This window comes from Condylostylus longicornis, unplaced genomic scaffold (assembly GCF_029603195.1).
Source record: "Condylostylus longicornis isolate FDR11 unplaced genomic scaffold, ASM2960319v2 ptg000135l, whole genome shotgun sequence".
Classification (NCBI taxonomy): Eukaryota; Metazoa; Arthropoda; class Insecta; order Diptera; family Dolichopodidae; genus Condylostylus; species Condylostylus longicornis.
This window is the reverse complement of record NW_026578103.1, coordinates 8,215,810-8,229,601: the sequence shown is the minus strand read 5'-3', so window position 1 is coordinate 8,229,601 and position 13,792 is coordinate 8,215,810. Positions and strand designations below refer to the sequence as shown.

At 26.6% G+C, this 13,792-nt stretch overlaps 1 non-coding gene across 1 annotated transcript; it reads right to left on the bottom strand.

Annotated features, from left to right (window-relative positions):
* Positions 1-11,691: 11,691 nt before the first annotated feature.
* Positions 11,692-11,765, bottom strand: Trnai-aau (transfer RNA isoleucine (anticodon AAU)). Its single transcript has one exon. It is a non-coding gene; the product is annotated as a tRNA-Ile (tRNA).
* Between the last annotated feature and the right edge of the window lie 2,027 nt (positions 11,766-13,792).

The following is a 13,792-nucleotide window of genomic DNA, read 5'->3' as shown; positions in this document are numbered from 1 at the left end:
ATATGAACACTTATATGTATGCACGTCAATTCAATAGAAAATTCATAACATGTTTACTAGAAAAATTTATGTTCCAGCATAAATTAATTTCAAATTATTGATAAATATCCAAATTTTAAGTACATTGAACTTAAAGACTTAGAAGTCTGCAGTCAAAAATAAACAATATGACTGCAGTCTTTACAATAGTCTTATAATATTTACATACATACATATATCATATGAATATCACAATAGTTATGCATATGTATCCGTTTATAATATTTTAGTGAGAAATAAAAGATATTTATAAAGTTATTTTTGTTTATAATATTAACTAGGATATTTTGTTACACTCAAATTTCGAAGGGAAATAGCAGTTATTCGCAGGTGATTTGAATTTTTAAATATGTCGAAACTTGTGCATTATTTACATATTTGAAATATTTAAGAACTCAGTGATCATAATTTTCGAACTTTTTTTTGTATTATTCAAGGTCTTATTGGGCAAATGAAGTTCAATATGTCTTTTTAGAACTTTCAATATTTGTATTTTTATAGAGCAATATCTTTAATAAGCCACAAACAATAATTTGTTGCTTCAATCTACAATCTACTCAACAAATTTTCTACGCAATAAAGTGATTATATTTACGTGGCTGTATGTAATTCCACTGTAGCCACAAAAATCGATGAGTAATCGAGCTACAGTGGTTACGTTTGTTGAAGATAATATTTTTCTTTTCTCATTTTCAAAGAAATATGAACCAGTATTTCGCCGAACGTTCATTCGTACTAAAGTTCATTAAGAAAAAATTTGTCATTTTTTCAGAAAACCAACCGAAAATTGTTAAAAAAAGCTGAGTAGATTTCAATCACAAAAAGATTACTTCGACAAATACTTAAGCAATTTTTTAAACATAGTTCAGGGATAAATTTTCCCGTAATGAAATTGTAAACCTTATTGAATAAGGTTAACAATAACAAAATGATTTTTCCCTTCATATACACATAAATAGTCTGAAATGCCAATACCTCTATAAGAATTCCGCTACAAATTTATAGTTTTAAATTTGAAATATTAAAGTCGGGTTTCATAAAATTTATGAACTAAATCTTGAAATATAAAATAATTTGCAAATTCTGCTCCATACGCACGGTGAAAAATTCAAGATTTTTGAATAATTTTAATAACGCTTGCAATCGATTAGATTTTAGATTTCTTAAAAACGCAACTATTCGTAAATTCGACTATTTGATTGGAATTTTCTTATTTGATTGGAAAATAACTTATTTAAATAATATGTGACTAAATTTTATCACTTCAAAATGAGAAGACGTATATGTACATACTTACATGTAAATAAAGTAAAATAGAGCAAGAAAAAGTTCTTTAACTAAAAAAATTTCTTCTTTTCACTAAAAACCCAATATTTTTTTATTTTTTTTTTGTTTCGGATTAAATTTAGTTTTCGTCTTTAAATTTTCCATTTTCTTCAATGTTTGTTATTCGTATTTAAATTCTTTCAATTTGCGTGATAAAAAACAATTCATAAAAAAGTTCTCATTTTCATTTCGTTTTTCTTTTCCATTTTTCTTTGTTTTTATTTTTTATTTTTATTCCCTCTATTTCATTTATATTTCTTTCAATTCCATTAAAATGATATTTTAGTGATATTTGATTGCAATAAAATTGACACAATTGAAATTGGTTTTATGGTCTCAAAATTACTAATTCATTCTCTAACATTTTTGAATGTTATTTTCCTTTTTGTGTACTCGTATATGTGTGTATGTATTGCTATTTTATTGTTAAGGATACCATTTCATCAGGAATATTTATTATAATATTATGTATAAACAATGTAGTGTGTATTTAGATATATATATATAGCTATTTATTATTCACAAGATTACATATGTATACCATCTATACAATATAATACAATGGGGAACAATATACATACACATTCATATATGGTAAAGTTTTTGTTATATTATAATGACAGAAAATAATTGTAGAATAAGTAGAGTGAAAATACACACAAAAAAATTATAATTGAATGAAATTTATTTTCAAAACAATTAAAACAAAATACCATTATAATTTATTATAATATTAATCTGAATTGAAAATTTTTAATTGACAATTATAAATCTTTGGAATTCATTGAAAAAAAAAAGCAAAAAAAAAAAAACTTTTAATTAATCTGCTGAATTGTTTGAATTGCAATTTAAAGAAAACTTTTTTTATTCATGTACTCGTATTAATTACTGAATAAAATTAAGCTATACGAAATTGTGTGTATGTTTTCAAGTCTATTATATTTTGCTATAAAATCGAATTGTTCATTCTCTTTAATATTTTGATAATACGAGTAATAAAAACAAAAATCAGACGTAAGGTTGTTGTTAAATTAAAGCATTGTCATTCGTACAAGCTGAAAATTTCATTCAATCTTAACATAAAATTGTTGTGTTTTGTAACTAGAATTGACGTATACAAATCAATCGTATCTTATTGAAAACTAGCTTTTGTTATAAACATTTTTTCTTATTAAAGTACATAATATACAATAAAAGTTATAGTGCAATGTTATTAATTAAAATTTAGTTGTATACACTTGTAATTTACTTAAGGATTATTTACAAAATGAATGAATTATTAAGATTCATTCATTGAACAAAAGCTTTTGGAATGAAAGAAGAAACAGTAAACAATTTATAAATGTAAAACACATTTAGAAATCAATAAATTTGAGATTTCTTTGATTTTATTGCAAATTTTCCATAATATTCTGTCAAAATCCGATGAAGATACTCACCGTGCAAGTTAATGATAATTTTCTAAACCATAGGAATTTTTTTTTAAAAACTACAGAAATTTTAAATATTTTTAAGCAGAAAACAAATCTGGACCGTTTTTTATAAAAATTTTTTCATAAACAGCTTCATTTTATACGCAAAGTCGTAGCTAGTGATGTAATATATTGAACAAACCTATTCCTTTAGAATTCCAAAAATTATAACAATTTTTTTTGCCAGACTTTTTAAACTAAAACCATCAAATGGAAAATTGACTAAAACCATCAAATGGAAAACGGTGACTCATTTCATTAAAATTTTAAACATAACTAAAATTTTGTTAAAGCAAAAATGCAACACTAAATATTTTCTCATTGGAACAAATGAATACGTTAATTATTCTAAAAATGAAATCCCTCTTAAAAGTATGCAATCAAAAGAAGTGTTACAATTTCTATTCGTAAAATAATTTAAGTGAAATATATTTTTCTTTAAAAGAAAATTTTAAAACAAATAAAGATGGCCACTATTCTGAATTGATTCAAGCAAAAAACTTAAAGCAAAGTTTGACAATATATTCACGCGTTTCGTGTTGAATCTTAAAAAAAAAGTTAAAATGTTCTACGCGTTCCGATATTGAGTCTATAGTTAATCTGGTTTTAAATACGGTTTAAAGACGGTTTCAAAACTTGGTAAACCCACTTGACAATAGGAAATGCTGTCGTACTATATTCTATCTGAGGAAAGGATTGATTATAATCTGGATTCGCTTTTGTCAAAATTGGCAAATTTATTGTTTTTACCCGAATCGCCAATAAGTTACAATTTTAAACAAACTCACTTAAGAGATAATTTTACTGAAGAAACTTGTAGATGAGAGTAATTCATAGTAGAACTCTTCGTTCCAGCGGGGTATCTATTTTTAAACAGAAAAACTTAAAGAAAATGAGAGATAATAATGGACAAAAAGAAGAACAAGAATGCAGCGAATAGTATTGAACAAATTATGAATTTTACTAATACAACATCACAGTTGCGGAATTAATAAGAACGTGCTTATTACACTACTAATTTATCTTAATGGAAATTTCTTCATGCAACTGCAGAACAGATGGATGACGTAATCAAAGGAACGAGTTAAAGGCAGAAAAATTCATTAAAAAAAATTTTTCTCCTCGAACTGGACTCGAACCAGTGACCTACCGCTTTCTAGGCGGACGCTCTACCAACTAAGCTACAGAGGCATGAAGAAATTGCCGACGAAATGTTCTCTACTTTGCTTATTCCATTAAGATAAAGTATTGAACAAATTTAAGAAATCAGCAAATTAAAAGTTTTTTGTCCAAAAACTTACATAATTTCTGACTTTCAATTTATTAAACAGATAAACCTCAAGTTGACTTAACAAAATTTCTTTTTTAATTTCTTTAAAAATTTTTAATTAAGCGATTGATTTCCACTATAGGAACAATATACAACAATACTTATTGTTCCTCTACTAATTCTTCTACTAATCAAACAATTTTTGTAAAATTTAAATTTTCCATTAGCTAGAATAGATATCTAAATCTAATTCAACATTCAGAAATGATGATGATCAAGAGATAGAAATAGTTAATTTGACATTTAAATGTCAAATTAGCCCACAAACAAATTGACGAAAACTCAACCATATTTTTAACCAATTTAATTTGATTTGATTGACATCGAGTATTTTTAAATCGAATTAAGCCTTTCCATTTTGTTTTTTTTTTCTATACATTTAATGAAAAATAAAAGAAATTTGAATGTTTATGTACATTCAGGTATACAGTTTTTTTGTGCCTTAAACATATACATATGTATATACGTGTATAGTTTATGCATTTGTGTTTGTGAGTATGTTAAAAGTTTTCATATATTAAAGTTGAAAATTTAAACATTATGCGTGAAAAATCATTCAAATCTAAAACCTATACTAGGTTTCTAATTTTTATCCTTGTATTTTGGAGTGACTCTATAATCTATTGTTATTATTAATATACGAAATCTAAGTTGGTCTTACAAAACGTCCGTTGTTAAATTATTATAATATTAGTCGAAATTTTCTAGGCTTGTTTTATTGTTATGGTCTCCAACACGTCTTTATCACAACAAGTTTAGATGATAAAAAATTCTTTATAACTTGACTTGAAAAAGATGAGTTGGTATAAGCGAAAAAATTAAGTATTAAACATTGTTTTCTAAAATTTTATTACTACTTTATTCCAACTTACTTTGGATAATCTTTTTAACCACCTTCCTATCACATATCTAAAAGCAAAGTTAGATCTAAAAAAATCCAAAATTATACCCTGCTTTAGTGCTTTCCTATAAGAAGAGTAAAAAAAAATTTTTTTGTCACACTGGTTGCGATAGGCACACCCTGTAATTAACATTAATTATGTCGGAACACAATATCTAACACAATTTTAAAACTTTCCACGTTGTTATACATTTTCTGTTAAAAAGAACCAAAAACTATTTTTCTACACAAAATTTGTTAAAAACTCTTAAAATCTACAAAATAATTCTACTACTAATTACTCTAGTAGCGATAAAGTGACGCATGTCGTTATATTTATTACCTTCATTTTTAAAATAATACGAAACTTCCTTAAACATCAAAGATATTGGAGAACTTATCTGACATATATATATGTATATACATTTGTCAAAGAAACGAGCCAACCCTTAACTGATCACACAGTGATATCCTGTTTTCGCCAGATAGGTCTAGCAAAACGATAAAATGTTACTATTTAGATTGGTGTTTAGTATTTAATCAATAAGCACTGTACAACAATGCCTGGAGGAGGACGAAACCATGGAGCACTTCCTGTGTGAGTGCGAGGCGGTTGGTCGCCTGCAGCTGAGGTGCTTCGGGGGGGCTTTGTTACCCTGGGGAGGATCTCGCAGCTTGATGTGCTAATGTAGGAATAGAGCTAATGTAGGGGGGGATGGGAATCACAAAAGATCCTATTGGATCCTGAGGGCCTCGGTCCCCGTGGAGGAAAAAGAAAAAAACAAAAACGAAAATTGTAAAATAATAAACGCTAATAGAAAACCGTATCCCTGAACTCTATTTGTCAAGATTTTAATTTAATTTATCTAGTTCTAAAAAAAAAGCATTAGGTGCATTTCGTAATGTGAGTGTAAGAAGTTTATGAAAATTTATTCGCAGGATATGTTTTTCACAATCACAATATAATATACTAATGTTAAAACTGTCAATAAAGTGTCAATTTTTCACCGGATTATTGAAAAACAAAATTTTTTTTTAGTTTTTCACTTTTTTGTTTTTTTCTCTTTCATCCCGTTTTCCGAATCAATGCCTTTTGTTGGGTGCGAATCCACTTCAAAATATGGAAAAATAAAGTGGGAAGAACACTAGAATGACAAAAAATAAAATAAAAATTGGAAACTGAAGAAGTGCCAAGAATAAAAAACAAAAAAAAAACTTTTTCCACAATATTTTTTTACTTTTCATTTTTTTATTTTTGTTTTTTAAACTGGTTGATAAAAATATAAAATTGAATTTTCAACAAACAATTTAATATATTTTATATGCATGACATTTCTACATACATACATATACGTAATGGCACACATTCTGGAATATTCCTACATTTTCGCATTTATTATTGTGTTTTTTGGGAAAATTGATAGGAGATTCATTTTTATTTTTATATATACATATATATACTTAAATAATGACACCCACTCTATCATGATCAAAAAAATTGATATCAATTGGGGATTTTGTTAATTCCTGTCATTCAAATATATAGAAGAGCCCATTTTGATGAAGGTATACTTGATTCTCCAACATATACGAAAATTTTTGAATAGTGTCATCTATGTATCTCTATATTATCATTATATCATATATATATGTATGCATGTTGTGTGCGTACGAATTGTGTGCTATATCAAGTAAGCACATATATATGGAATCAATTAAAATTATTATTAAGTTGTAAAATAAACAAATCCTAATAAACTCAGCTATATAGTTTGTCATTATTTTTTCCATACAAAGGGCAAATTTTGAATAGTTGTATAGTCCAAAAAAAAAGATTGATTACATACAAATATATTTATTTCATTGTTTTTGTTCACATATAATATGGAGGCATAAATCCAAACATTGTAATTTTAATCAATTAACAAATTAAAAAAAAGAACTTGTGGCGCATCGCGTTTCGTGATTTTATTTTTGAAAAAACTAGAAAATTAACAAGACAATACGTCAATATTGAAGGGTGAGCTGTAAAATATTGAGAGGGTGAGGTAAGGGGAAAAAACTTTGGTATCAAATTCTGTAGCGCCCAGATTTTCAGCAATAATTGCTATTATAGTTATAAAACTGCAATTTGCAATGTCACCTTTTTCACATTGTATCCTTATTTTACATTTTTCTTTATTTTTAATATTTTGTTTATAACAAAGTTTTTGCAACAAAATCACTTTTTTTTTATTTTTGAGCCGCTACAATTGTGTATAAGAGTTAGTGGAAAAACTGCTACTTAAGCTGAGTATTTATGGGTCTCAAAGAGAAGCCTAGAATAAAATAATCCTTTTAATACAAACAAAAATTTTCTAAGCAAGCAGTTTGAAAAATATCGTTTCCATTAACTCTTTGTCTAGCGGAAATTTTCAGAAAACATGTTTTGAGCTCAGAAAAAATTGATTTAATTTGAATAATTTTCTTTTTGTCAAATAATTTAATTTCCTACTCATAGAATATAGGAGTATATAAGATATTTGTACTATCAAACTCAGATTTTCTGAGTTCTCAAAATAAATGTTCGCCCTTTCTATACACGGTGTTTCGCATAAGGTAGCAAATAATTTCAGGGATAATTCTTGTTTCACACAATTTATTTTCAAAATCTAATAATAAAACAATAGCGAATGAATTCGACAAGTTATACGTCACTTTTATTTTTTCTCTATTCGAGCGAATTCTTGAAAATAAAGAACAAAGTAATTGTTTTTCCATTTTCATTCCGATAATATATAGTGGCTAATTTAAAGTACTTTCAGAAATTATTTTGACAACTAGCAGTTTTGTCTTCAAAATGTTTCTCAAAATAAATTTTCAGAACAGTCGCATGCCATCTATGAAACCAAAATTTTTTTTGAAGGAAACGAAAATAATATTCGCTCTGAGCTTTTTAATATAGTATGTACACATAAGGTTTTGAAGTATGATATGTATTTCTAAATATGTTCCGTAAATTTATATGTCTTTATATAATTTTCATGTTTTATCTTTAAAACGTATAGTTTCATAAAGTCTCAGAGACTATTCAAGATTCAAAATTGTTTTAAATACAAACTAATTGTGAAAACATACGAGTTAAACGAATAGTACATAGGATCAATTTATTTGTTCATACAAAATATCAAAGTCGACACTGTCAATTAGCACATTGTTTTTTTGTTTTTCTAGTACGAAACCTTGAACATAATGTAAAAACTTAACTAAAACGTTTAAACAAAATAAACTTTTCATGCTGTCTAAAAAATAAAAATTTTGTTTTTTTTTAAAGGATAATGTATATAAATAGTTACTCACATAAGTCCTGAAACTGAAAAGCAATTTAGATAGGATCATTTTCAAATCATTTTTATATATGGTTGTATTTTTTTTCTGAAAAAATAAAAAATAAAACTCTTGTTAAAATCAAAATATATAAAATTCTCATCATTTTGCCTGCAATCCTTAAAATATTGTATAATAATAGATTTAAAAAATAACAAGCATTAAAAGTTCTAGAAAAGGGTCTTCTACAGAAATTGAAACAAACAAATAAAACAGAAAAAAAAGGATAACTCAATATGATGCCAAAAAATTAGTTCTGTCATCTTGTTTTTTTTCTATTCTATTTTCCTACACAGTTTTCCAATGTCTCACTCCTTTTCATACATTATTTTTTAAATATATTTTGTGCTGTTTTATTGCTTTGTTCATTCCTAATTCACATAATCCAACTATTTGTATTCTTATAAATAATATTAAAAGAAAAACAAAAAAATGCATACATATTCATGTTATTATATAAACGTTAAGTAAAAAAAAATAAAAAGGAAAATTTGTAGAAAAACATGAAAAGGAAACAATTCCTTCTTTTTCTTCTTGTTCTGTTACTAATGTAATTTTTGTGAAAACATTAAATTTACATTTTCATTTGAAATAAGTCAAAGATTTGTTACGAAAATCCATTGAGACTTTATAATATAGGAATAAAGAGTACCATATAATTGGATTGAATTCTTTCCTTTTAAGAAACTAGTATACGTAATTCTTCGGAAAAATTTCATTTATCTATTATACGATATTAAGAAGAAAATGGATCATTTTTAAGCTTTGATCCTAAGTTTATTTTAATTATGGTTATTATGCATTTTCTATACATACGCAAACATTTATATATACTAAAATAATTAATGAAAAAGACCTTAAAACACGACATTTCTAATTTTAATTTTTATGAAAGACGAATATTTATTTGGTATCGAGTGTTTTCTTGGTACTCAATATTGTGAAAATGCCTATAATTCCAATTAAAACTGAGCTCAATTGCTTAACCTGATTTATACTAAACCAAAGTAGCTATTTCCGACGCAGCTTATATAAGTAAATTGCTACTAAAAAGAAACAAAATTACAAAACTTAAGTAAAATTTAATTTTTCTAATATAAAAAATTCGATCAGTGTAAAATTTTATTCGTCAATTATATAACTGAACCAATTGTTTCAAATCACCTGAAAGTATCAGAAAATTTAAAATTTTTTAATTGAAATCCAAAAATTATTTAAATATTTTTAAGAACGTAACAAGCCCAGCTTATTTTTCAGAACCATGTTACACCTTAAAGCAATTTAATGCTAAAATAAAATTTAATGGAATTTTTTTTCAATATGTGTTTTTTGTACACAATCAGGAACAGCTTCCAATATGCCTTTGTAGTACATTGGCACTTCTTTTAGCTATCCCTCATTTTCCTATAAAGAAAATTTAGAAAGAAATGGTTTATCTGAAAAATAAACGGAATACTATAGCTGAAAATGGTCTAAGAATTCAGAATGAGAGTCCTTGTTTTGAGCACCTTGACGTAGGGAATTTAAAAAGAGTTTCCAAAGTTCATCGTACAACATAGTTTGAATTATATGACTGAAGTTCGAAAAAATTTAAAATAGTTTAAGAATAAATAAATTAAGAGTCTTTCTTAAATCACAAATTTTTTTAAAAAGCTCATTTTACATTTCATTTTAATAACGATTAATTTTTCATGAAACCGAAGACCAGTATAATGGGTACCACTTTAATTTTGCCTTAAAATTTTATTTTTAAGTCAATTCTGAAAATTTATCATAATATTAATTTTGAACTGACAAAATTAAATTCTAAACTTATTTGAAAAAAAAAAATTTACAGACGAAAACTATTTAAAAAAAAAAACAACTTTATTATGAAATGGTATGGTAACTACTTCTTGCATATAAAGAACATAAATATTAAAACTTCAGACCTAAACAAATTTATTCAAAATTTGGAATGTAAAATATAATAATAAATTTATGTAAACATTATACAGAATAGTTTCAAGGATAGGCAGGTCTTTAGACCAAAAAAAATTGTGAGTTTTTTTTTGTTTTTTGTTAAATTTTTTTTTTAATATTAAATGTAATATGGTTCTTTTTAAACATGTTATTATATATTTATATTCATTCTTGTATTCCCATTGAAAAATATCAGGGGTGGCAGAAAAATCGACTGCGCGGTAAATGTTCGCTTAAGCTAAAAATGCAGATACATATGCAGATACATTTGAATAAAAAAATCCCAAATTTTGCAAATAAAATAATAACACTTGAGCTACAAAATTTGTTATATTCCAATTTCTCAGAATGAAACTGAACGGCCTATATACTGAAACTGAAAATTATTAACAATATTTTATAATTATGTTGTTTAAATGAGGAAAAAATATTAATGTGCTTATTTAAATAAATTATATAGTATTTCTCGTTTGGAAATTTTGCATAGAGATTTTGTTTAGCAGCCGTGAATAAAAGAGCATGGCCGCATTTGCAAAATACTTAAAGTTATATGGAATGACTAGCAGATGCGCGGTGCGCTTTGATAAGTAAATACATTACAAATAACAATAAGATAAGTAAATACGAGTATAATACACAATAAAATAATTTTTAATATTTTTTGAATAGTTATAATAATTTAGAAAAATTAAAATTTAACAATATTGTGATAAACTAATTATAGATTGTTAAAGCAAGATATAGACGAAGGAATTTCTCCTTTCCGAACACCATAGCCAATCATGGCTTATTGTAGCCCATCCATATTCCACTTAAAATATCCCGGTTCCAAGTAAACATCTGGAGATTTCCCTCAGAGAGCTGTGCGTTAGTTTTCCAACACTAAGAACGACAACGACACCCGATTTCTGTTGTTAACTCAAAACAAGAGCGGAAAGGCAAAATGCTTAGTATGCTCCATATAATTTCACATACAAATGGAAACGGATAATGTCAAATAAAAACCCGCCAAAGGTAAAATTAAAATTTGTGCTATTTCACCGTCGCGATGAAATCCGCGAAAAATTACCTTTGTTCTGTTTTTAACTTGATAATATCCACAAATGTCAAAAAATTGCAAGTAATTGTGCTAATGTAACTCATTACACTTTTTACAAAGTGACAAATAATTTCATTGATCTTATACGGTTACCATAAAAAGTAAAGGATCAAACTGTAAAAAAAAATCTTTAATGTTTGTAATTTATTTTTTTGTTATGGTTTTTTTCAATTTTTTTTATATATTTTTTTATAATAAAGGAAATAAAAAAACTAGTTGGCCCATGGGAGGATCGAACTCACGACCTTCGCGTTATTAGCACGACGCTCTAACCAACTGAGCTAATGGGCCAATTGTTGAGTTACTCAAAAAAAGTTATTTTTTATATTTGCAATCCGAAATCAAATTTAATAAGTAAATACATAAAGACCACAATTAAATAAAACTGGAACTGCAATTCTTATAATAAATGGAAAGTAGAAATATACTGTCTGCATATCTTAAACGTGTTTTTGAAACTCTACCTACATTACATACCTATTTCAAAAAAGGCAAAACACGCATACAATAAAATAATTTTTAATATTTTTTGAATAGCTATAGAAAAATTCAAAAAGTAAAATTTAACAATATTGTGATAAACTAATTGTAGTTTGTTAAAGCAAGATATAGGCGAAGGAATTCCGCCCTTCCGACCACTGCAGCCAAACATGACTTATTTCACTTAAAATATCCCGGTTCCTAGTAAACACATAGAGATATCCCTTTTGCGTTAGCTGTCCAACACTAAGAAAGCTCCGGCCAAACCATCTGCACCTTTTGACAGCCGGAGCAGAACACCTACACAGAATATGTATGTCCGACTCAACGTCATCCTGGTAGAATCAGTGAAGAAAGCAGTAACAGCACAAACCCGATTCCTGTCCATTCCAAACAGCTCTGGGAAAAACTTCCTTATGCAAGATGGAAGGGACAGTTTCGCATGATAACATCCCTCAGTAGCCTCCTAGTGTAGATTCGATACCCCCTCATGCAAAGCGCCAAGTCTGCCCCTAATGGAAGACATTGACAGTCGGCCTCCAAATGAGCGTTACTCTGTTTGTTGATGCCAACTCTACAAGCGCGAGCATGAATTGAGCCGATTGGAGCGCCAAGTGCAAATAAAATAACCAATTAAATATTATTTAAAAGTTGCACCATCCCTGTTATCTGTAACCATGAAATATAAAAAAAATTGTACATATTAAAAATGTTATTAAAATTGTAGAATGTTTTCTTTTTTTGAAAAAACTTTACAAAATAGAAAACCTTCCTTTTTTCTAGTATAAGCACACTTTTTCCTACTACTTTTCTCATATTTGCAACTAATACGTTTTTTTAATAATTTGTTTTCTTTGAAAAATGATGAAATAATGGCCACAAAAGGATGTTTAGTATCAAAAACATCAACCTTTTTTTTGTCCTTTTATAAAAAAAAAACGCTTCAGCCAAAATTATTACCAAAATATAATTAGTCTTTTTATATGAATACGGGATGGGATGATTTATCGTTTTTCGTACAGTTAACATTAAATAGTTCTGTAAATGAATTTTTTTTAATGTTCGATGAAATTAATATTTTTTTTACATTGTGAGTTATAAATTTTTTTTACTATTTAAAGAGCTTATAACATGACAACCGAATTTGATTGAAAGAATGACTCTCTGCTGCCTCAATAATTTCCGATATAAGACCAAATGTCTTATCGGAAAATAAGACATTTGGTCTTATATCAAGCAACTTTTTCAAATGAATTATTTTTATTTTAAGAGCAACTTTTTCAAATAAATCCAAATCAAATATAGCATTAGTCAATTACTTCTGCTACTCTTAAGAAATTAATTAAAATTTCGTTATTTGGTTACTTAAATGGTATTTTATAATACAAGCCGTAGCACTTACTACATCTCAGGAAAACCAATTAAATCAACCAATATTACTTAAATGTTTTAAAAAAATTATTATGGTTAAAACATGAATAGAGTTTTCTCTAAAGCACCTTTTTATAAACGGCAAATTTCCGTTCTCATACATTTTCTTACAATTTACGTTTCATAGTTAAATTAATTAATTCTCAATAGTTTCCATAAAATTTTTACTATAATTATTAAACTAAACAACAAGTTACACCATTTCACAATTTTTTTTTTACCTACAACACAATTTCTATTCTAATTATAACAAAATTCCATTCTAACAAATATTTAAGCACAAAATACATTGCCACAATAGCTTATAGCTGAACGACATACGTATGTACACTTGTATATCATTATATTAAAAATTATAAGCGTACACACTGCACATACTATGTACATATAGATATTCATGTCATACA